Source organism: Typopeltis vanoorti, chromosome 1 (genome assembly GCF_054136105.1).
Source record: "Typopeltis vanoorti isolate ZY-2024b chromosome 1, IOZ_Tvanoo_1.0, whole genome shotgun sequence".
Lineage (NCBI taxonomy): Eukaryota > Metazoa > Arthropoda > Arachnida > Uropygi > Thelyphonidae > Typopeltis > Typopeltis vanoorti.
The window spans coordinates 114,974,849-114,997,602 of record NC_143549.1 but is presented as its reverse complement, the minus strand read 5'-3'; the positions used below and the strand labels follow the sequence as shown (position 1 = coordinate 114,997,602).

Below are 22,754 nucleotides of genomic sequence, written 5' to 3'. Positions count from 1 at the left end.
TATAGCTACAAACAGTTCAGTTGGACCCCTTCGAACATAGTTTCACGTTCAATTTGCTTTTACAGTCTTCAAAACTTATTTCTTTAAACCATGCTAGGTGTGGTACCCATTGAGGGTATCGGTTCAAGGAAAACCAGAGTAGAGTAGACTTGCTAGAATTTATTTCCAGTATAACCAAAAAAATATGATGTGTCTTTACAGACATGTGATTCATCGCAGTACAAAGTAGGTCCTTTTCGCATTGATGCCATTTCTCACGCTCAAAAAACAATTATCAAAGTTCATGCCTGCTTTTTTTCAGTTTCATCCTAAGTGTTGTAATCCTTGAGCTATGCATCCTCTCTATAAAGGCTACACGAACATGCAAATTTATGAAAAGACTTGGTCACTCATTTGTGGTTAAACAAGCTCTTCTAGGTGATAAGTATCATGAAATTTGGGAATGTGAGCTCCAAGAACTTAAGAAAAGTGATCCTGTTTTCCTTTCATTCTGCGAGGATGAAGAAAGTTTTCCTCTCTTTATTTCCTCTCGTGATGTTTTGCATGGAGGAAGAAAATATGCAACATGTTTATATTTCAAAACCCTAGATGACGAAAAAATCATGTATATCGATTTCAGCTCTCTCTATACTTTCGTTAATAAATAATGAGATATCCGAAGAAACATCCTCAAATAATAACAGAGAACTTTCTTTTCAAATCGATCGTTATTTTGGAATCATATGTACAAATATGATTTCCTCCTGGTAATCTATTCCACCCCATCCTCCCCTTAAGGATGCATGGCAAGCTTGTTTTTCCCCTGTGCCAAAAAGATGCATAGTTCAATATGTGAACATACAATTTGAGAGTAATCATTGCTGTTTGGACTTCTGTAGAACTTTATACAGCCATGAAATACGGATATCAACTGTTAACGATTTATGAAATTTTGCATCACACCAAAACATTTGACGAAGGGGAATTATTTGGAGGTTACACTGATTGTTGTCTCGCCATGAAACATGCAAATAGTGGGTTTCCTTCGCACGTGCAGACCTCTCAAGATAGACAAAGATACTTGTCAGAATTCAGGAAACATGAAACATAAGCTTGTGTGTTATTGAAGTCCAATTTAATCCAAGTTTAAGAGGTATACGAAAGGCCCTCTTGAACCAGCTGTTGGGAAAGTTTTGTCAGAAAGGTTTGTCAGTGAGTGCACAAAGGTGGAATTCATTGACAATTATGAAACTCTTCTACAATTGGTGAAAACAACAGACAAGCGTATGGAAAAAATAAGCTTGTCTGTTGATGAAGTCTAATTTAATCCAGGTTTAAGAACTATAGGAAAGGCCCTATTGAACCAGTAGCGGGGAACGTTTTGTCAGTAAAGTGAGCACACAAACGTGAAATTCATTGACAATTATGAAACTCTTCCTCAATTGGTAACTGATACATCTTGATCAGTCGAAGACATTCAGTTTGTGTAACCGGAAACATTATTGGTGTCTCACTGTTCTGTATCAGAATGCATAAATTCTAATGCTAATGGGAGCTGTGTGATAGGCTCATTTGTTACTTCATATGGGAGACTTGGTTTACTTGAAAAAATCCAGAAATTGAAAAAACGTCTCCTTTATTTTGACACAGATTCTAATCTTTTGACTCTAAAACAAGGGGAATATATTCCTACTTTAGGCAACCATTTGGGTCAGTTAGTGGACAAAATCGACTGGAAACTGGTGGAATATCGCATTTTGCGGCGGCTCCTAAAAATTATGCACTACGTTTACGAAATGGCAATACCATAATCAAATCAAAAAGCTTTAGCCTGAGAGGACAAACAGCCAATATCGTTACTTTTGACTTCATGAAAACAGTTTTAGAAGAATTAACAACATCTGGTCTTTAACATTCCTGTTAAAGACCAGATGATCCTATATAAATATAGTTAGAAGTTCTTCGTACGTCAGTTATTCATATGACAAACGTTACATTGAATCGACTGTTCACATTACTTACTCGTACAGATGGCAGGGTTAATTCACCAGGCAAACGTAATCGTCTGCGGACCAACCCAAAGTGGGAAATTAACTCTGGTTGCTTCACTACTGCAAATTCGGAACACAATCTTCACTCCAAAGTACAGAGAATAGGTTTTTTATACTCTGATCATCAATCCCTATGATGAAGAGAAATTCCTCATATGGAATTTTATAGAGGTCTGTAGGACATCGAGTTTTCTCCAGAAGTAAGAAATCTCTTGATTATTGCTGATCTGTTTTTGAAGCAAATGCATCCTCCACAATAGCAGATTTGTTTCCAAAAGGAAGCCATCATCATAATCTTACTGTTTTACTGATCACTCAGAATTTGTTTCAAAAAGAGAAACATGCAACAACGGTAAGTTTGAATGCTTCGTACATATATTTTCTATCCAAACCGAGAGATAAGTCTCAAGATAAGTCTCATTACCACTCCTGACAAATTTGTCCTGACCATCCTTCTATATTAGTTCAGGCTTACAAAGATGCTATTTCATCAAAACCACATACCTATCTCCTAATCAATCTCAAGCAAATGTGCACAGAAGATTTGTGATTTAGCTCAAATATTTAACCAAAAGAAGGAGAAACCGTAGTTATATATCCACAGGAAATGATTGAAAAGGTGTCATTTATTCAGAATGAAACCTAACAGGTGGAGGTTTTGATGGCTCTTGCCTCGTATAATTCTGAAAAACAACACAATGCATTAATTTCAACTGCTGGTAGAGAAGAAATCTTCGGTATTTGTGAAGTTTGTCGAAATTTGCTGAATGGTACGTTGCCATTTCAGCAAATTTAGTCAAATGTCAAGTTATTCCTGGACACTCTTCGTAAAATCTGCTCTTCAAAGAAAAAAACTCAGTTATTAATCCTGTCCCTGTCATCAGTTTTCAAAAACCAAATAACAATGCTATTTTACTGGGATTACCGTCAAATTTGCATCAAAGTGCAAGTTTAGGCTATAGTTACTTGGTGTCGTTCCTCTTTAAATGCGAAACGTAGCATATCAGACAATTTCTTACATTTCGATAATTACAATGCAACTCTTACAAATTTCTTTTCGTTATTTATTTTTTCCAAAAATCCATTTCCAAAATCGGACGAAAGGAGCGGTTCGTCCTTTCGTTCGTACGTGAGCGGTAGCCTGTCTCCGTTCGCATTTTTAAAATCAGACTCTTTCCCTGCCAACGGGCGGTTCATTAACATGGCAGTCTATGGGAGACCGGAGTAGACGTATTTTTACGTGAGCAGTACGCTGGTGTCCGGCTGCATTTTACTGCCAGCTAGGTTAGGTTAGGTTAGGTTAGTTTGGTTAGGAATTAAGAAATGGGTTCAAGTTTAAACATAGCCGTACCAGCCGTGAAGATCATCTAAGTGAAGTTTGGTTGGGTTAGGTTAGTTTGGTTAGGTTAGGTTAGGTTAGTTTGGTTAGGTTAGGTTCGGTTAGGTTAGTTTAGTTAGCTTAGGTTAGTTTAGTTAGCTTAGGTTAGTTAGGGTAGTTTAGTTAGGTTAGGTTAGGTTAGTTTAATTAGGTTAGGTTAGTTTATTAGGTTAATTTGGTTAGGTTAGTTTGGGTTAGGTTAGGTGAGTTTAGCTGTTTGGCTGCATTTTCCGCCAGCGACTATTAGATTAGGTTAGGTTAGGTACCAACAAGATGCTTTCCTCATCCTCTAAAGATCCTGTGTCACAATGATGCAGAGAGACGTGAAGCTATTTACACCAATAGACTTTAATGTCAGATGAATGACCATTGGACAGAGAACAGTTCCTATCAAAATATCAATTAATTCAAAAACTAAGCATTTTCCAAAATTGCGGAAATTTTCCAAGTTTGCTCTAAAACATATAAAAGGGAAGATATTGTCTCCGATGAAAAATGGGCAATTTTGTCGAGGAATGATTTCAAGGAAATTATAACCCATGTTTATTATTATCTTATTTAAAAGTGAAAGGTGTCGACTAGACTTCTGATCGTTCGATTCAAGTGAACAATATGCGTCTACCTGACGTGAATATTCGTGAGAGTTTTGAATAAACCAGGCAAAATGGAAAGGAAACCTTTACCACCTGAAAACGGACAGCTATAATATGTGGTTAGAGATTTCCCTTTTATTAAAAATAAGAAATGGATGCCATACTAAATATATCAAAAATCAAAAAATCAGCTAACGCCTTTTTATTCCCGTATATACGGGAGTAGGCGAGGCCATTTAGCCCTATCTAACTTTTGGAGACTGAGTGGGCAGTTCAATCTCCACTGGTACCCAATCAGAGACAGATGGCCCAAGGCTATCACTAATTAAGCGGTACGCAGTGAAGAGAGACGGCTCAAATGTGCCGCCATCTCGTGGTCCCTAACCCTAACACAATATATTTAATGTCTGAAATAATGTGGGTTCTACGGTCGATTTTCTTGAGTTTACAGGACGAAAAACCCGAGTTTCCGGGAGGAAAAACCTGCTTGCCCGTGCCAGAGATCGACTAACTCGGGAACCGGTCGAAAAAAGGCTTAGAAAAATTTCCTCTAGTCGCCGACTAGATTCGAAACCAAGACTTCCTTCGTGCGGCCAAGCGCGGTGGTGTGCAAACGCCACATCCACTGAGCTACATAGGCTCTTTACTAAATATATATATATATATATATATAGTATTATATATTAGTATTATATTAGTATTATCTACATTGCATGTCTAGTATGTTTGTAATAAATATTTGTTGCCTTATTATGTTTTATTTGTTTATTAGAAAACTAATCACTAGGTACACACATAATCGGTTAATAGGCTTTTATTTTGACAATAATACATAGATTACATTAGCGTATATAACACTAATAAATCATTATAATGCTGAGAAGTAGAATAGATATGACACAGTATTTCATCCTCAGTAAAACCTCTACTCAGTAACATATAAAAAATACTCAGTGTAAACCACAAGCGTCACTACTCTTTGGTTGAATCTGAGTGGCATTGTAAAACACATTTTCATAAAATCTGTTGAAGAATTCAAGAAACAGCTTGTCTGGCGTACTTCCAAAAGAACATAAAAATCCCTTGCTTTTTCTCTTTGATGTTTACGACTACCCAGTGCCGTCCTGGTAAATACGACATCTCTATATTGCAAATAACTGTGAAATTCCCCTCTATGTTTTTAGGACGATGATCTTTCGGAAACACGGGTATCCCTTTATTAAAATGATGTATAGATAATAATTGTTACTAATCTAATGTATTCATTTTTTAAACTAAGTAATCAAAAATAATGTCACTCTGGTGTGAGATCTCCAATAAACTTTCGAACTCTGGGAATAGAATAACGGTGACGTTCTGTGTTAAGGGTGTGGCAAATTTTATACTCAGTGAAAGATTATCGTCATGGACAAGGGTAGAGACTTCGCTATCAGACTGTTCACTTGGGGTCAGATCAACTATGTACAGTGAATAACCCTATGCATAAACATTCAGTTTAATCTCCAACCCACGATCTTCAAAAGTCATCTTACTTACCAAGGAATATTTGGCTTTTGCTTTTTTAAAACATCAGCATGTGCTAGTAAAATAGAAGGTGGTATCTTAGCTTTTTGCACATATAAAGTAGCCACTTCAAAGACAGTTTTGTAGTTTGGTTTAGCTTTCAGTAGAAATAAAGGCAAATTCAGTTTTTGCTCTCATAAGTTGTAACTTTAGACCAACTTAACTAATTAAATATCGTACTTGGCTAAACGAAGCGGGATGAAGACGCCCAATCATTTCTATTGTTGAGGTTTTTTCCGCAAGTGTTTCTCTTTGTTGTAATCCAGACGTCGAAGTCGTTGCGCTATTCTGTAGAAAGGTTACATCAGAAGGGTCGTCATCTTTATAAAACATTTCATAAGCCATATGAATTCTCTTTGCTTCAGATCCATAGTTCAATAAACTTTCCAAAAAGGGCACAATATCCATAACAGTTATTACTAGAACTTACTAGTGTGTCTCCTAAAAATAAATCCACTTGTGAAAATAAAATATTTCTACACTCTTTTCGGAGACGAACCTTCAGCATTCGCAATCTTAACACGTAAACACAAAACTCATTTCGACAAATCCAGGTAATGATGTCCGCCAATTACAAAGAATTCTAATGGACCGGTTTCGTGACTCGAAATGGAGTTCGATGCTGAATACAAATTCTTCTCGTATGAATAGTCAATTGGCAGTACACAACAGATATCAAGATCTGAACCCACACCCTCTGATGACATTTTTTAATCGAGTATATCGTGGGTCATGTTCTCTCGACGTTCTCTTCAACAAAGATGTTTCTTCTTTCTGCAAGGTCACTTTATACCAGATCAGATCGCAGTTGTTTTTCCAAACATTCCTTCAACTGGTTAAGTCAATATACACATGCGTCCTGTGCTTGTCGCTTGGCTGGCTCACGAAAGTTCTGACCAGACACTACATCTATGTTATTTATTTTCCTGTTTTCATTGCTTGCTTTGAAAGAGCGCGTGTTGCTGGTTTAACGAAAGAGTTCACAAACCTGAACACACTTTTAAACACTCCCTCCCCCTCCTTTACTGGAAAGCTTGAACACGTTCGAGTTTATTTCTAATCCTGGTAAATTCCCATAGTATTCTAAGTAGCTCATCCTCGTTTCTTGAAGTGGAGTTTAATCACTGATTTCCGAGAACAAACAGGAGCACTGTCTGATCTTAAAATAATTTCTACAATTGGAAAATTTTTTGTAGACACTGGAAAAAAATCTATCTTGTTGTATATTTTAGAAATAATATCACTTCCGTCATAAGTAGCAGCAATTATTCTGAGCAGAGGTACATACACATCAACTACGACACGCAGAGATACCAGATTGTAATAACAATAAATTTCGTAAACTCCCTTCCTTATGTCAATTATGTGCTTTCCTTTGACTTCTCCAGAAATGGATGACCGATTTGAGATTCGACCATCCCCAGTAATCTAGCAAGTCCCAGATTATCTTTAGGAAATCGAATACTAGTAGTATCGGGAATAATTATTTTAAATTTCCCATCTGCTTCTTGTTGAAACGTAATTGCTGTGAACTTTTCCAAAGTATTCAACAAATTGAGGAGGATAGGAAAATATCCGGGCGGAATAAAAACGTTTTGGTCTCAATTTTTACATTTTTTTTTACTTAACGTATGTGAAAAGGCATATTATAGGCACTTTTATGCTCAGTTCTAGCACTTGGCATTCGCGATTGTTCCTGGTCCTTTTCAACTGGTGTAAGCCTCTCCAGAAAGGATTGCAGTACCTCCCAACAACTGAGCTAGATCTGAGGAAAGTTTGATCTGATAATCATGTAAGGCATGTATAACAACATTTCACCTTCCCTTTCTTTTTTTATCATCCACAGTAAACATCACATAGGGTTTATCATCATCAGGAACAGCATTGTTCAGCTGTCTTGCCAGCTGGTCTGCATTCCCTACTGTAGGATACATATCAATTGAACAGCCGATAATCTGATATTCACCCTTAGTTTCATGTATAATTTCAAGTTTATTGAGAGACTCATCTACATTATCGAAAACAGCAGGGATTTGAATTTCAGCTAAACCCATCATCCATTCACCTGGGCCGAGATCAATAGCATTTGGTAGTCTTACAGAATAATTTCCTATTTTATTCTCTGTGAATATGTGCATAGAAGCTGTACTGTGCAAGATTAGAAACTCCATTACATACAGTAGAATACTCTGATATCAAAACCTTTTCAATCTTTTAACCACACTTCGACGAACTGTAGAGTGAAGCATGAAGCCTTTTTGCTCTCTGTTAAAAACGGTTCGACACGGTTGCTCCAAGTTTCTAACACTTCCATAAGATTTATACGTGATAGCGCAAGTGCTAAATGAACAATCACATCCCCATCACCACAACGAATGCACCTCTCTGCGTGTTGTTTAAAATGAGGATAAGCAGCATGGCTAACAACATCCAATAAGGCTTCATTCAAATCCTGTATTTCGAGCTCGTGTTTCTAGAACAATCACTTGTATAAATCCTCCAGGGAGGTCTAGGTTTCGTATCTCTGTAGGTATTTATGGAGTTCACAGTTTCGTGCACCCCTACTTTTCCAAGTAGTTTGGATCTAAAGTCAGATATGCCACGAGACGATATTCCCAACGGTTTCTCGAGAGCAGATACTCATCTTCGAAAGGTTGCCGCATCAGACAATTAGCAGCCATATCTGTCCTCGGAAGGTATAGTGAAAATTTGTATACTTGCTTCTGTTTAGGTGAGGATCGATTTATACCCATCCAGATTACAACTATATCACTAAACGAAGTGTAGTTGTACAATGCACCCTCTTACCTGTACCATCTCAATTTGGAATTATACAGTTATCAACCTCAGGGAAAACACCCTTGTTAACAGGAGAAAACATAAATAATCATAATAATACCCCACAGAGCTTGCACGAACCCAACTCGGGTCTGGATAAGATCGCCATTTCACTAACAACTCCGGAATACCACTTTTAACTCTTCGTTTCAACACTTTGTCAACAACAGAAACTTCAGGTCTGAATTTTGCATTTCATTGGCATAAAAACGTCCAAAAATTTCTTTTACACTTATGTCTTTGGGTCGATAGGTTACAGGATTGGAAAAAAGAACGATCTTGATGATAAAGATTTCCTCGGCGCGGTCCATGAAGGTGTGGATTCCTTGTCAAAAAATTTTTTTGTCAGGAGATATACACATCACCTTGCTTAAACATGGTAGGGTTCTGTTTTTCATTCTAACCATATGACCGTTCATATACTTTACTCTTTTTCCTGGGATTCACTTCTTCAGGAGCCATCCCGACAGATCTAGGTTTAGATAAATTATACCCTCTTAAAAGTTCAGGTAACACATCAACATAAGTGTATGTATTTTTATAAGTGAAATAATGCCGCATGCGACCTCACAAAGTATGGTGAAATCTTTCTACTATCGATGCTTTGGTGTCACCTTTAGAAAAGAAAAAATGTATCCCTGGTTTTTTTTTTAAATAAAGCACGCACATGCTTATTCCAAAATGCTTTTCCTCTGTCAATCTTCTGCATCCAGTAATAACTTCTGCATAGCTCTGGATACTGCTAAATCTCTTTTGGTTTTAAGAGGGTGAACCCAAGCTTTACGAGAAAATACATCAATCGTAGTTAATAAATATTTAAAACCATTATTACATCTAGCAAGAGCACTTAAATCCATCAACTCACATTGATATTGGTGAGCAATTCCAGCTACTTTTGTTTTCAATCGTCTAAATCTACGTTTCACTAGTTTATGTAATGTATACGTAGGTTACTCTTGTAACCATCGTTTAACATCTCTGATATTATGTCGAGAAGTTCTTTGTAAAAAATGATATGCTTCCAAACCCTTGTGGATTCGTCAAATCGTAATATATTTTACTTAAATCACCCTTCGTAGACATCTTAACATAAAGTAAGCATTGACAAGCACGGGTTCAGGTTAACTACATTTTTATTAAGCAAATATTTACATGGAAGACAATAATGAATGCAAATAGCTGTGTTGAGAAATCATTACATAAAATACACTATACATCTGTAAAGTGCATTCAACACCTTTACTACACAACAGTTCACATTCCTCTATCAGGAAAACGGAGAACAGTGTTTCATAAATGAAGATAACACTTCCAAGAACTGTCCATCCATCAGAGAAGAAGATTCCAAACTGATCTTTATAGAAACATCCTTGAAATTGTATGCAAGAACCTCTGAGATAAGATGAAACACTTCAGCATTTGCTTTCAAAACATCAGGATGTTGGGAAATACTACTTGCACGATCAATCAACGTTAATATTACATCTTCACATTTTCGTCTATCAACTAATTTATTGAAGCTTCCACACTGTCATATTCTCATAGGGAGCATTTTACAGACCTGCCACAATCTTTTTCACTTCCTCTCTGGTCCTCTCCACAACTTCTTCATCACCATGTAACACTGGAGTTCAAATCTGTGGACAGTAGTCCAGATGTAGCCTTATTAAAGCCTCATTTAGAGGAATGATATCCTTTCTATTCATGCTCATTAGAGTGTTCTTCAACAATCACATAATCTGATGTGCTACTGTGGTTACTTCGCAATATGTTCCTTTTAGACTTGTCCTTGAAAACCCCTTTCTCCAGAATCACAGCCAAGCCCTTGGCCTCACCTGTTTCCTGCAGTTCAGTTCTATAAATATAGTGCACAGCTTCTGATATATGACTTCTTATTCAGTCTATCCAAAATATTTTTCACAACTTTCTAAAGGAGAGCAGGATAGAAGTCAGTTGGTTATCGTTGCCAAAGTTGAAGAAAAATGAAGCTAGAAGCCAACACTACTTTCTGGTTTTATAGGATGCTATTTGTTATTATATGAAAAGCATTTAAGGCTATACCTGTAGTGTATTATGTCTGTTAATACCTTCTAATTTTACTTTGTTTTCAAAATGACTTTTTAAAAATATTCAGTCATTCGAAAATATTTTTCACATCTTTCTAAAGGAAAGCAGAATAGATGTCAGTTGGTTATGATTGGTAGCCATTTGCTATTTCATCTATGCCAAAGTTGAAGGAGAATGGAGCTAGGAAGTCAACACTAACTTTTGGTTTTATAGGATGCTATTTGTTATTATATGGAAAGCAATTAAGGCTATGCCTGTAGTGTATTATGTCTGTTAATACCTTCTAATTTTACTTTTTTTTCAAAATGACTTTTTTAAAAAATACCGATAAATGTTTTTGACTTCTTGGATGGAATTTTTACCTACGTTTCTTCCAACCAAAGTTCATAGTCAATACCGAATGAGCTGTGTAACCAAACAATATATCCTTAGATTAGAAGTCGTTTGGTGTGACAGCGAGAGAGAGAGAGAGACAGAGGAGTTTCATGGAATATACAGTACAGTACAACAGTATATCCCTTAGCCCTTGTTGAAGATAAGTATGGAGAGAAAAAACCTAGTGACTTGTTCTGATAAATAGCCGTCGATCATGTGAAATCAGGAAAACATGAAGGGCGCGGTGAATTCTGTGAACCTCGAAATGAGCTTCTCAGTGAAGTGTTCTGATAAATAGGCTCTAGATCCACGGGATGTTTGACAGGTTCTTCCGGCCTGTTAAAATACCTGTGCATGAAATTAAATGTTTTTTGCACGAATCATCCTATGGAAATCCTGGGTGAATGTAACCAACACATGCTCGGTGCAGCGTTCGCTATTCAAGGTCAGGGTCACATGGCGTAAGCTTGAGGCATTTGCTTTACCAATTCAGTATGAACAAAAATAATGCTCAACAATAAACATCTTTTCTTTCAACGTCAGTACCATTTCTTCAGCTAAATGTAATGGCACAGAGACTCTACACGTGTTCTTCTATCATAGAACGTGAAGGTGGGGGTGTCGAGGTTCAGTCATGTTTCTTTTTTGTGCCTCTTTTCCAGGAACATTAAATTAACTTCTGTTACTGTTCGGAGAAGGACTCATTCCATCCTTTCAATGTGACCAATGTATTTGCGCTATCTTCAGTTAATATCCTTGAGTAACCTTAAAGTTCTATTGATATTTTCTAGCACCCATCCCTTTGTCCACCTTTCAGTATATGATATTCTGAACAACCTTCTGTAGCAGCACATTTCAAAAGCAACTATCCTCCTGTTCGATGCTCTCACATCCAGAAGTATCTGTTGGAAAAACAACTGCATCCAAAATTCTCAAATTTGTTCCCATGGAGATAGATCCATCCTTCCAGATATTGCACAAGTGTCTGACAGTTGTTTTAGCCATATGTAATTTTCTTCTGATTTCTTCTGAGTTGAAATTCTTCATATTAACATTGGATTCCAGGTACTCTAATTTGCTGACATCCTCAGTTCTTTCTCTATTAAGGTGCACTTGTTTCTCATGCGCTTCCTCGTCTGTATTTCATTTGAGAATCATAATCTTTGTCATGCTAGGATTCAGGTGAAGCCCTCAGTTTTACTGATCTCCTTAACTTTTGTCAAGAATTTGTTCTAGTCCTTTCTTCTCATTACAGAGGAGTATTTTATCATCAGTATACCTCAGATTATTGATCAACTACCACCTCTCTGAATTCCTGTCTTGACCTCATCGTGTGATGTGTTCAGTACCGACACTAAACAAATGAGGAGAAATTAGACACCCTTGCCTAACTCCCTTCCTACCTAAAGCCAATCAGTTAATCTATGTTCTTGCCATGGGTACTTGCTCGTTGTAGACGTTAGCTATCAGTTGTGGTAAACCCATCTTTTTCAATATTACCCACAGTTTCCCATTACAAACACAGTCGAAATTCATAGAGTAGTCGACGAAACACATTACCATAGGAGTCTAAATTCTTTATACTTTTCTATGATCTGTTTAAGGCAAAGAATATGATCTCTGGTACCATTACTTCTCCTACAACCTTCTTGTTCCTCAAGCATCTCTGCCTCAACTTTGGCCTACTATTTAGAGTGATCTCTAAGAAAATAATTATTTCACAAGAAATTAAACTAATAGTTCATATACAGTTCGAGTAATCCTCCATATCTAAGTTTTTTGTGTAGCGGTATGAAAACAGATTACGACAACTTTCAGTCTCTAGGTAATGATCCGGTCTCCCATATCCTTGTAATCAATCTATGAAATAGATTGAATGCTGATCTGAGGCAGTGATGAATGAAAAAAAAAAAAACACTCATTCGTCCAGTCCTAGTTGCCTTTATTAACTCTGTTGGGATTCTACCTGTACCCGTGGCCTTTCTGTGGTTAATCTGTTTAACTGCTCATCCAACCTCATCAGAACTGGAGGACATTTCAAATCGAAATTTTTCTTATTAGCCGACTCTTCCTATTGCTCGTTATCCTCTGCTGTACAGTTCCTCACAAGGTGAGTTCTTTCCGTATGTTTTTGATTTCCAGTTCTTCTGATAGTACTCTCTTTCATGGTATTCAATTTGGGCATAAACTTGTACTTTAGGTCACATTCTTTAATAACTCTGCCTCCTTACTTAGATCTCTACTTTACATTTATTAGCATAAAAGTTTCCTTGTCCTGCTGACGGCTGCTCTGATCTCTCTATTAAATCTCTTATATTCTTCAATCATTGTCTCTGTTTGTTTTTTCAACCTTCTGGTTCCCATCTGCCATACGGCCGCGGGAGGGTAGCTATATGCTACCATTCTAGGGAGAGATGATTATGAGCAAGGTGGTCTCCCTTTGCCTTCCTTGCCGTAAGTATTTATGACTGTAATCTGTGGGTTCACGGGGCCGGTTTGCCTGCTTGCGGGATGAAAAACCCCAGATAAACTGGCGGAAAAAACGCCCAAGGCCGGCTAACTTGGCTATGGCTGAGGAAGACCCTTAAGCTCCTCACGTCGTAGACGGGAATCGAACCATATGCCTGGGGAAGGAGAACACTCCTTCCCCAGGCATATGGTTGCGAAGCGCAAAGTCACTAGGCTAACCGCGCGGACTTTTTCAACCACCATCTGTCTATTAGAGCTTATATCGAATGTGATATTGGTATCTTAATCTTCTAATTAGGCCTAGTTACTTCTTGTCTGTATAAACTTAACTCCGTCTCAGAGTCATTCAAGTACGTTCTCCATACCAGGCTCTAAACGATCATCCAAATCGCATGGGCAAATTTTAATAATCTTTCCCTGCGAGTGTTAGGTTCACTCAGACAAAAACATGCTACACTCAGGTTAGGTCTCATATACTAAAATTACTTTGACATCCAGACTATTTGGACTGGAAAGTTTCGGAGTCTTAGTCTTATTTTGGCTCTTAGTAGTTAATCGTCTGTACCACAGTCTATTGAAGGACAAGTATGCACATTAGAGAAGCTACTTCCACCATTGCAGAGCCAGGATGTAATGAGTCTGTTGCCTCGACCGAAGAATGCTCGTCGTTTAAGTATAGTTGTGTAGAATTCTGGAAATGTTTTTGTAATAAATATTCTATTAGCATGGACAAATGCTAACACTTTCACTGCATGTGTTACGTTCACCCAGAAACAAAACGTGCTACCCTAAGGTCTAAGTCTCATACTCTTTCCCTTTTGCTTTAAAGTACCCTGGATAAAAATTATATTTCTTCTTTGTAGGCAGTCCAAACACGCTGTAGGTTTCCATAGATTTCCTTGCACTATTCATCAAGGTTATCTGTCTGCGGTGCATAAACTACCACTATTGACACATTATAGAATGTGCCTTAAGTCTAATATAAATTATCCTGCCATTATATGGATTATAACCAAGAAGGGCTGTTGCCTGAACTGTTTTCAGTACTTCAGCTACCCCACGATACATTAACTCAGCTCCTGAATAGACAACTAAATTACCATCCTGTCTTTTGAAGTGACTTTCTACATTTCTATCTAGTATCTGTAATTCCCAAAATTCCAATATTATATCTCTCCATTTCTTTATAGACAATATCAAAAGTACCCATCCGTTGAATCTGTACATTCCATGTACTTAAGTAAAGTTCACCTCTAAGATTAATTCCATAATATCTGTACTTCTTGTTCCCTATATCATTGACTTGAATTAAAGACTAATATGTTTCTCGAACAGCACTGTCTGACTAAACTCTGGAAGCAGTTCTGATTATTCTGCGCAAAAATGAGGCATCATAAAAAGTATCATAAGGCACAACTATATTAGCATTTTTTGAATTGTTTCAGAGGCCCTTTCTACATATCTGGGAGGTTTTAGTTCAAATGATCTCACGTTGTCCAAGTGGGTTGGGACTTCAACCTGCTAAGTGAGGCAAAACTTAGGAGAGAAGACAGACTCCCACTGCATAGAATTGAAAGAAATTTAAATACAGAAAGGATTCACCCTCAAGTCCTTGAATACGCTAATAACATGGAGGGAAGAAGAAGAAGAAGAAGAACAGAAAGAAAGTAAAGAAAAGAAGGAAAGAAAGAAGAGGGGGTGGCAATCAGTCTAGAGATAATATAGCATATGTATATTACATGAAGTAAGGCGTGGTCCGGTATCAGATACTTCGGGTTTGCCACTAAAATGAACTGTAAGAGTTAAATCGAAAAACTCTGCTGTACAAATATGGAAACATTATTAAGCCGTTTCAGTTCTCTGTTAACAAAATTTAGCTATCAGACATTCTCAATAATACATGACAAAAGTGGAATTCAAACTCATATCCCATTGATTGTTGAAGATCTATCATCTGAACAAAGCCGGTGCAAAATAACTAGTGCAAAATTAGTTTCCATTGGGTTCAATACACTGAACTTTGAATAACCAACCTAAATTCGTCATAACTTTACAAAGTAGACTGTTTTTCAACAGTCATCATATATTATGAATGACTGTTATATGATCTTGGTATAAAATAATGACGGATATTTAAAATATTTCGTTAAATATGGTTCTTATACCAAGTTTAAAACCCTTTTACTATTTTAGTAATTCATATTTGACTTATTAGTATAATTGTTAAATATACTTCTCTAATCTCCAAATGCAATATTATCAGACTTAAAACAATATTTTTTGGTAAATGTTTCCTATTTTGCAGGTGGTATTGTTGGAATAACAGTGTCTTTACTGGCAATAGTGAGCCTGCTTACAGGTTTGGTGATATATTCTTACTTCAACAGAGGCAAGAGGTGCATGAAAATTTACCTCTTTCATACAACTTAACAGGATCTCCAGCAGAAGAAGAAACTGTCTAGAATAAAACATTATTTATAAAAGACGTTCAGTCTGAAGTTGATGAGGTCAGAATTTTAGTGTGATAAAGCAGTCTGCATTTCACCTTCTTTCTGTCAGAAGATAGAGTGGAAAAAACACACCTTACGCTATCATTCTACATTTCTGGACTATCACGGTCCATTTTGTGATTTTGTAATTGATTATATATTATTATCTTGAAATGTATTATTATAATAAAGATTATTATCTTTAAAAATAGATAAATATGAGACAAGAATCACCATTATAAAAATCTAACCATACCTAATAAATTTTATTCTTACATTTAATCGCCATTTTCTCCTCAGATAAATAAATATTTTTGTCCATATTCAGATTTCCATGGTTAGTAATATTCATATCACAGTTTCAGAAAAATAAATACAGAAACTACATAGGCAATGAGATTATAATGTGGATGTGAAACTATATTTCGTGAAGTAGAGGCTAACAGGATGAAATATATGATTTGATGATGATTCATCTTCATGCGGTTCATCTGCACGATTCGGTGAAATTCATTGAAAAATTACCCTGATATGGTATAAGCGGGCTTGCACAACATGAGGGCCGCAATGTATTTATTTTGGCCCGTCTGCCTGATTGAAATTAATTAATCATACTGGGGAATATGTAATTAAGACGATTTGAATTACATTTTTAATTGAAAGAGGCGTTAAGACTATGCATGTTTACGCTCATGCGATTAATGTCACAATCATGCTTCTTTCAATTCGACAATAAATTGCATTTGGAGTTATTCTCACTGTCGTATTTAATAACAAATTATTACAATCGCTTCGAGGTTTTGTTAGCGCTAATTCAAAGTTACATCTTAGTGATAACGACTTGATGTCTACGAACGAGAACGAATCGTATTACACAAAGTTGGCCGTGCCTTGACTGGCTTTGGCAGTGTAGTAGTTGGTTGTAGCTGGAGCAATACATTACATAACTGTTATCATAAGCTGCATTATTGTGAGTTTTTCGTCATTACTTTTTTGTAATTAATATTGTCAATCTCGACACAATGAGCTAAAGTAAAAAGCGTAAAATATATTCGAAACATCGAGCATTTAACGTTTAGTGGACAAACACATATTTTTAATTGTTTAAGGAAAAAATAGTGTGCATTGTTTGTCGGGAAGCTATCGCTGTGCCTAAATAGTACAATCTGAAACGGCATTTTGAATCGATACATCCTAAACTTGGCAAGTTGGATGCAAGTGAAAAGCAAATAAAAAGCAGAAAAGCTATTGAAAGTCCTTAGTGCTGAGCAATAAGCCTTGTAAAAAAAGTGACATCTGCAAATGAAGTTGCTACAAAGGTAAGCTTAAAAATATCACAAGAAATAGTTTGTGCTGGCAAATCATTTACTGAGGGAGAGTTGATAAAAGAGTGCATGATGATTGCCGTTTCCGAATTGTGTCCTGATAAGAAAAATAATTTTGAAAATATCAGTTTGTCCCGTATGACTGTTCAGCGCAGGGTGACTGATATTGCCGAGGATCTTAAAATAACCTGCAAACATCGGCTAATGAATTTGTCTATTATCCGCCTGCTATGGATGAAAGTACTGGCGTGAAAGATACTGTACTGCTTTTAATATATGTAAGAGACGTATGTAAGAATTTTGAGGTGACAGAGGAGCTTGCTGGCTTGTGTTCAATGAAAGGAAGAATAACAGGAAAGGAGATGGCAGAAAATGTAAAGATGTGTATAACAGAAAAACTATCCTTAAATTTCAAGAATTTAGCAGCAGTTTGCGCTGATGGTGCCCCATCTATGTGTGGAAAACATGTTGTGCTGTAACATTTATTGAACACTATGCAGGTAAACCATTGACAAAATTTCACTGCCTAATTCATCAGCAGGTGTTAGGTTCAAAGGTTTGCAGTTTGATCATGTGAATAAAGCAGTATTTCTCTGGTCAACTATATTCGAGCTCGGGGTTTGAAACACAGAATGTTTCAGGCGTGTCTAGAAGAAAATGATGCCGAGTACGGGGATCTACCATATCACATTGATGTGCGTTGGTTGAGCCGCGGTAAAGTTTTGTCACGCTTTGTCGCTCTAAAAAATGAGTTGGTTGAATTTTTGGAATCTCAAGAAGATATGCAAACATTCCTAGAAATAAGAGATGAAGAATGGAATCAAGATTTATTTTTCTTGTGTGACATTTTGAGTCACTTGAATAACCTTAACTTACAGCTTCAAGGAAAAAATAAGTTTCTTTTTCAGTTAATGTCTCTTATAAAGGCATTCAAAATGAAATGAAGTTTGTTTGAAAATCACGTTGCTATGGGGGATATGTCACATTTCTTAACTTGTCGAAAGAATATTCCATCAGAATATCATTCAATGATGGGTGGAAAACATAAGAAGCACATATCACTTCTAAGTGAGCAGTTTCAGAAAAGAATGCCATTGAGTAATGAAGACGAAGTCCGCATAAATGTGATTGAGGATCCATTTTCTGTCGAAGCAGGAAATCTACCTGTCGGAGTCCAGATGGAAGTTATTGATATACAGTGTTCTGAAAACTATCGGGTCAAGCATAGGGAGAGTACTTTACAAGAGTTTTATTCTATTCTGGATCAGGATAAATTTAAAAGTTTGATGGATACTGCCTACTAAGTATTTTGTATGTTTGGGAGCACATATACTGGTGAACAAACATTTTCGGTCATGAACTTGAACAAATCCAAACAGCGTTCATCTTTAAGTGATATCAATTTAGAGGTCATATTAAGAATGGCATCTTCAAACATGACACCAAACTTTGATAAAATAGTGGCAACAAAGAAATGCAATGTGTCACATTGCGACATTCTGAATATCACAATGTGACATTCAGTCACTGATATTTCACTGAGAATAAGTGTAATATTCTCAGGGAAATTATTAATAAACTTTGTGTTTATGTTTAAGTGGTTTTTATTGAGACATTTTGCAGCTATATCTGTTTGTAAATAATTTTGATTATAATTTTAATTGTAACTCTCTAATAATTTAAATATGTATATTAATTATGTATTTACTGTAGGCCTACTAACAAATTTACATAAGTTTAGCTGCAGTGGACTAGTCTACGATTCAAAGTCCGAAGTGATCTGACCCTTGGTCAGGTGGTCCAAGTTGGGTTTGGCCCTCAAAAGACATTAAAGTTGTGCAGGCCTGCTATATAGGGATTAATCAGCATGTGCGACTTAATTTACCTCAAGAAAGGCAGATAGAGAAGTCCAATGACCATAATGAAAAATAATTTATTGAACTGTGGCTAGACAACGTTCTCCAGCATTATGTGAAAGAAGGAACTCGAGTCAAAGAATGTTACTACTATCAGGAAAAGTCTCAGTTTATAATGTAGAGGTTTCTCCACCTGTTAATGACAGTGATCAGATTGTACTGTCCTGAGAATTAGCGTAGTATACGGAAGTTCCAATTCGGTTCTGTTCCATTGCATGGTCATGAACTTGAACAGGGAGTTCTGAACAGGGAGGATAACAGCAATCCATGAGGAGGTATGAAAAAATATTTATTTAAATGAGACTACTATACCTGAATGTGTTCTTTCGAAGAACAAATAGGGCAGAGTGAAATGCAGCTTCATACATATTAAGTAAGAGATCCAGAAGAAGTTTACATGGAAGGAATATTCTGCGAATAAGAAGAATGAAATACAGTACATAAAGAATAGGCCACTCTAGTTAGGATGCTATATCGGAGAATGAAAACAAATTGGCTGTGCAGACTAATGATAACCCAGATGAATCTTATTATTATACCTCAAATATTATGTGCAAGAATAACTTAATGAATGCAGATAGCTGAATGAATGCACAAGAATACAAACTGCCCTTGTGCTAGAAGCAGATGAAATCGTTCAAGTAATGAGTGCTCACTTCGCTAAAATCTATCGACTTGGAGTGTATAATATGGCGTAAAGTTTTACCATTACCTCGGATGAAGAGGAAGGCATGTAGGAGTGACGATTAGACCAGTTGCGTACTGTAGATTAGAATCTGGTAATAGGGACAGATGAAAATATTATCGTGTATGCTGAAGGAATGTTTAGCTGAAGTGGCCAATCCTTGACATGTTTACATACATTCAGTATTAACAAGCTCGCGTCGGGAAGTGTTTCGCACAGTAAAGATCACAGAGGAATGGGAATAATATATGCTACTTTCATTGTATAAGAGTGTGGCAAAACAGATGTGTACACCTATCAGACCACTCAGTGGTCTTGGAAGTGGTAGTGAATATATCAGAGTTGTTAAGAGGCCGTCAAGAATTTGTGAAGGAGTCACATTCAGAGACGTTTGTTGACAGACAGGTTATACTATGCAAAGAACAGCATGGGTTTATTAAATACAACTCATGTTTTAGAATCTGTTCACATTTATAATAATGTTGCTACTGAGTTGGATGATAGAAGAAAATACACTTTGATACTACTGGAATTTGCTAAGGCAAAAATGTGATAAGATACTACATAAAATGTTATTGCATAAACGGGAGAATATTTGATTGGTAATAAAACAGTTGACTTGATAATCGGATGGCTAGCATGGATGAGATGGGGAAGAATCTGTGTGAATTACACAGGAATCAATTCTTCAACCACTGCTGTGCAAAATGTATATTAACGATATTGACAAGGACCTGAAAGGAGTTTGAAAGGATCTGTTCAATCGTTTGTTGATAACTCAATGTTAGACAGAATAATCAGGGATGTTACTGATAAAAAGCGCTTACAAAATGATTTAAATACACAGGCACTGTGAAGTCATTGCTGTCATTTGAATTGTTAGCAAGTGTCAAGTAAAATCTCAACCCTTTGGCTTGATGAGATTTTCAATGATATATTAAATTGGTGCGATTATACTACTGAAACGGCTAGGGATTTCGTAGTTATGGTGGATTGGTACTTCAAATGCAAAGATTACATAACACAAATTGCAAATACTAATCAGCACTGATCAGAGAATAATTATGATGGGAAAAACGTCAGTAGTAGCGGTGTCATTGGTGACCAGATAAAGATCAAGATAAGATAAGGAATCATAACGTCATTGTGTGATAAGATGATTGACGTCATTGTATGTGATGCTGTGCGTGGCGTCATGAGATTGGAATGTTTGAAATTTCCCTGGGGAGGGGGAAGATGTGTCATTGAGGTCAGGTCGTGTGTTTTCGTTTGCGTATGGAATTGTGAGTGATGATTGGAGATAAGGACTTGTGTGTCATGGTTGGTTGGTAGGGCAGTTTGAACAAAATAGGGGTAGGGTAAATTGGGGAAGCGACGTTAGTGTCATGGATGTGTGTTTTTGGGAGATGTAGATAACTCAATGGATTGCATATGGAATTATGGGTGATGGTTACAGATAAGATAGAGTATGGAATGTTTGGAATTTCACTGGGAGCCCCATCTGTTAGTGACATCGTGTTGTGTGTTTTGTTCGCATATGGAATTGTGACGTTATGAGTTTGGAATTTTCTGAGGAAAATATGTCTAAGTGACATCACTAGTGTGTTTTTGTTCACGTATGGTATTATGGGTGATGGTTAGAGATGAGATAAAGTATTGAATCTTGGAATTTCCCAGGGTGACACACATCCGTCATTGACGTCAGGTTTGTGGTATTTCATTCCTCTTATTGATTATGGGAATTTTAGATTAGAGTCAAGAGTGGGGCATCATTTAGACATTTTCTGAATAATTAATTTAGGCTATCGTTGCTGCCCCCTCAAACAGACACACACATACGTTTTCCTTGTCAATAGATGAGTATGGAAATTTTTAGTTTAGAGTCAAGAGACGGTGGCAGCATTTATATATTAATTATAGGTTATCATTGCTGTCTCCCCCCCACCCTGAAACACACACACACATTTTTATTGTCAATAGATGACTATGGAAATTTTGTTTAGAGTCAAGAGACGGTGACAGCATTTAGACATTTTCTGAATAATTAATTATAGTTATCATAGCTGTACCCCCTCAAACACACACACACACACACACCCACACGTTTTTCTTGTCAATAGATGAGTATGAGAATTTTTAGTTTAGAGTCAAGAGATGCTGGCAGCATTTAGATATTTTCTGAATAATTAATATGTACTATCATTGCTGTCCCCTCAAACACACACTTTTTTTCTCATATACATAACTCATCCGAATATTTGATTTGTCGAAAATTTTAAGATCTTAAACTTCGTTACTTTTTCTAATTAATGTTATATTAATGTTACAAGAGTTTTGGGCTATTGAAAGTTTTAGTTCAGAGTCCAGAATGGTGGCAGTCTTTAGAGATAAAAATGAGTTTCCTTTGAATGAAAAACCAAACAGCATTTAAAAAAAGAAAAACGGAAATTTTAATGGATTACAAGAACTTTTGTATGTAGTCTAGAAAATTTCTAATGATAATTTAAATTAACTTACATTCTCTCCAAAATGGCTCTTCTGAATGCCAATGGATATTCCAAAATTGTTGAATTATAATCATATATCCACAGCACAACACACACAAAACACAAGGGTTGAAAGAATGGAATTACTGTAAATAACCTGAAAATCTATCTGTCCCTTCTTCCTTTAGATTTCTGTCAGTTTGGTACTCTTCCGTAATTTCATTTGAAGTGGGGGTAATGTTATATTTTTCCCATGGTGTCTATCCAAAGTGACATCATACAGTTGAATTGGAAATGCAGTTTTGTCGTGCCTATGTGTGACATTCTGTATTTGGATTTGGAACTCTTCGTTAGCATTTTCTTATTAGAAAATTCTTTTGCCACCACAAATAAATAGTTATTTCTTATTATTTCAATGAATATTCACTCTGTAGTATACTTTTTTTAATTTCTATGTTACAAACTTCCAAACATTAAAAACTTTATTGAATCTTACTCTTGTTCCTTGCGCTTTCTGTGCGTTTGTTCTTTTCTGTCATT

At 36.4% G+C, this 22,754-nt stretch overlaps 1 long non-coding RNA gene across 1 annotated transcript in view; it reads left to right on the top strand.

The window, feature by feature from the left end:
* LOC150110331 (uncharacterized) overlaps positions 1 to 16,084 on the top strand; it is a 44,250-nt gene extending 28,166 nt beyond the window's left edge. Inside the window, exon 4 of the long non-coding RNA XR_016548347.1 lies at positions 15,619 to 16,084. This is a non-coding gene — a long non-coding RNA (uncharacterized LOC150110331). The remainder of the gene's footprint in view (positions 1 to 15,618) is intronic.
* Positions 16,085 to 22,754: the final 6,670 nt, after the last annotated feature.